The sequence below is a fragment of the Pundamilia nyererei genome, unplaced genomic scaffold, assembly GCF_000239375.1.
Source record: "Pundamilia nyererei isolate P.nyererei 1_Seehausen unplaced genomic scaffold, PunNye1.0 scaffold00210, whole genome shotgun sequence".
Taxonomy (NCBI): domain Eukaryota; kingdom Metazoa; phylum Chordata; class Actinopteri; order Cichliformes; family Cichlidae; genus Pundamilia; species Pundamilia nyererei.
In genome coordinates, this window is record NW_005187611.1 from 1022287 (window position 1) to 1025848 (window position 3562).

The window sequence follows — 3562 nt, forward strand, 5'->3', positions numbered from 1 at the left end:
ATCCTCAAATGAACATCTTCAATAAACAACTTTAATGCAATATCAATACTGTGAGAAATATTATTAGATGAAATAATGCTGTAAAGAATGTTATTAATGCAGTTATAATGATGCAGATTATATGGCAGCAATATAAGAATTTCTGTATCTCCACATTCCCTCTTTTGACATTCCAAAAAGGAATGTCACCACACCTCGGGTTGTATCACTCCTCGGCCCACATTCTGGCTTCCAAGTTCATCAGGTAGATTGAATCCACCCGTCCAGGGTCCGCAAATGGTAAATGGTAAATGGCCTGTATTTATATAGTGCTTTACTAGTCCCTAAGGACCCCAAAGCGCTTTACATATCCAGTCATCCACCCATTCACACACACATTCATACACCAGGGTCCAGGGTCCGCAGCCCTAGCCATTATCTTTACCAACAATCCTTTGACACAGGGAATGATACAACAACCACAGGTGAGCAGTATCCCTAAGAGTGTATCGAATGAAAACATTGCTGACATAGCCAAACCTTTCCACCGTCCAAACACGGATGCCATCCAGCTCTCCAGCGGGTTTTTGATACCTGAGTGCTCATGCATGGTTCTAGACAGAGTTTTCAGACCCTCCAGAGCTCGGGTTACTGAGCCATCTGGGGCAGTATTATTGGGGATAAAGGTGCAGCACATGTCTCCGAACATAGCACAGACGCCCCCTTTCTCCGCCAACAACATGTCAAGGGCCATTCGACTTTGCACTCCCATCAGCGAGGTCGGACCCAGCTGTTCCGCAAACCCCTCCATGCCATCTCTGGTTAGGTTAGAGAGTCACAGCAAATTATAGTGAACGTAATTTATACGATCAACATTCTTGTTTGGAGTTACCCATAGGAATATACTTTCAAATCCTGAAGCAACTTGGTCTGCTAGTTTATACTCATTTGGAACTCCCCTGGGCACCCCTATGGAGTCAATCCAGGTGGGTGAGTTGAATCTAGGGTTGTAAACATGCGTCTCCCGGGTCCCTCTTTTTGCCAAAATGTGTCTCTTACGTCTGGCAGCTAAAGTGCGTGTGTTAGATTGTGGTATGGCTTTTACCTGATTTCCAATGAGTATGAGTGGAGCGCCCAGCCGCACCATCGCACATGTCCCTACGCTTCCCAGAGGAACCTGAACCAAAAGAGTGCTCTGCCCACAATAATAATACAACCCACTTCTTGCCCATGTTCCAATCAATGTACTTGGGTCACTTACATTATTGGTGGTTCTTCCCGTGCGCGTGACAGCACACCAACTTGGGTCGATATCTCCCACCTTGTATTTTACCTTATCTGTAGAGAACTTAAAACATGTATAATTATCTTATTTTGGCATAAATGGTCCCACTGTTGCCTGTTTTGAAATGGGAGGGAAAAGTCTGGACAACAGAGTACAGTTGCCAGTACTCACTGCACCTTTAGCTCTCAAAAGTGATGGCAGGAGAAATCTCACCCTGATTTCCTATAAGAAATGCTTCAAAGCCCACCATGAAGTTATTTCATGTCAAGGAGCATCGAGTCTCCAAGTCTAAGTAACACGGAGCTGGAACGGTTCGATTTTTGTGAGAAACCAGCAGCGTTTGTTGGTGTCTCTGATGAGGGCCACAATTAAGATAGTGAAACACTAACATTGTTCTCCATGCCTCTTGGAGGTGGATGAGGTTGCACCAAAAACGTCTGCTCTTTTTCCTTATTTTTCAGGTTAATGGCTATTCATAGCCATTACTGCTAGTTTTTCAGGACATGAGGGGCATTAACCTCCTACGACCTGGCGTCCACATATGTGAACATCATATTTTGGGTTGTCTTGACCAAAATACCTAATTTTACTCTACAAGGGCCTGATATCGACTTACGAGGACATTATACTGCCACTGTTCTATCAAAATTTTAAACGAATGTCCTCATATGTTGATCTCATTTTTCTCAGAAACAAAAATTAGGTAAAAATAAAAATCTGGTAATTCTTTGTTTTTACATTCATCAGGTCCCAATCAGCCCATATAGCAAAGAAAAATAAAAAATGCATGCCATGAAAGAGTTCAGGTCTTAGGAGGTTAAAGTGGAATTTCTGGGAAACCCTCGGAGTTCAGCCCCTGGGCCTTAGAGCAGGGGTGGGGAACTCCAGGCCTCATGTTCTGGTGTCCTGCAGGTTTCAGATGTGTTCTTGGTCCAACAGCTCATTTAAATGGCTAAATGACCTCCTCAGCATGTCTTGAAGTTCTCCAGAGGCCTGGTAATGAACTCATCATTTGATTCAGATGTGTTGGCCCAGGGTGAGATCTAAAACCTTCATGACACCAGCCCTTGAGGCCTGGAGTTCCCTGCTTTAGAGGGCTGGATCCATTTATGTAACTTCTGAGGCCTCAGTCTCACAGGCCTTGAGCCTGCTGTGACTCCCTGTCAATGCCAACAACTCACCAAGTGAAAGTGAAACCTGAAAAAGTGCAGCACAAACTGGAAAGGGTGAATGTTCACCTGGTAGTGCGTTACCGAAACATTTTAAAAGTTGCAACTTTTACTTGTTAAACTTAAGTTTCTCCATTTCTGGTTTGCGGCACACTTCACAGTTTCACAACCAATCAGCAAGTAGTTACCAAGTGGTTTTCAGACAAGTCAGACATTTTCCATGCAGACTGTGGGTGATGCTGGAAATCTGCCAGCAGCCAAAACAATCATAAGAAGTGTTTTGGTGCAGCACTACAAAGAGGTGTGCCTAATTTCACATAACAACCATTCACTGAATGGTTGTTTGGGACGTTGCCAACTGGTCTCTAGGCCTGCGCGGCCATATCTGTGTTACGGAGATCTTGGGGCCTGTTCCAGCTAACACAGGTCAAAAGGTCACTTTAATAAAGGTTTGTAAAGCTTTTTAGAACAGCTTCAGTGTCACTAAGGGTTTGTTTTTGTTTCCGGCCCAGGAAAATTTAGATTTCACAGCCTGTAAACAGCTGCTTACTGCTGGGAATCTGTGAGATCTGCAGGCTATCGTACATTTTTGTTCATACAAGTGTAATTATGCATAAATTCACAGGGATGTTCCAATTTTGGGGCCACGAGGAGGCTTTTTAAAAAAAACAAAAAACAAACCTCTATGCTATTGTTTGTAACTAAAGAAGCACTTTCAGAGTTTGATAATGAAAAGCAGTGCTGTCTCTTTCTCCTTCTACCTGTTGGCGACAGATGAGAGAGAGTTGAACTGCTGACTGCTCCTGCAAAAGAATCTTTCTTTTCTCTGAAGAAGGTCCTGCTGAATTCAAACATGGCTTTGTAAGAACAGTATTGAATGAATTCAATTATTTTTGGAGCCAAAGAGTGTGCAGATATTTCCCGTTTTGCACAAATGCTGTGGATCTATTTGAGCTGACACATTTTTAACTGGAGGTGATTTTTTTTCTGAGACATTTCTTCTCCTGTTTGAATATTAGGACTGTTTTTCACTGTCATGGCTAGTTTTAAAGTGCAGAGCCAGAAGATCTCCAGCCTCATTAGAGACACTGAAATGTCAGTCAGCATCTACACGCACGCACGCACGCAC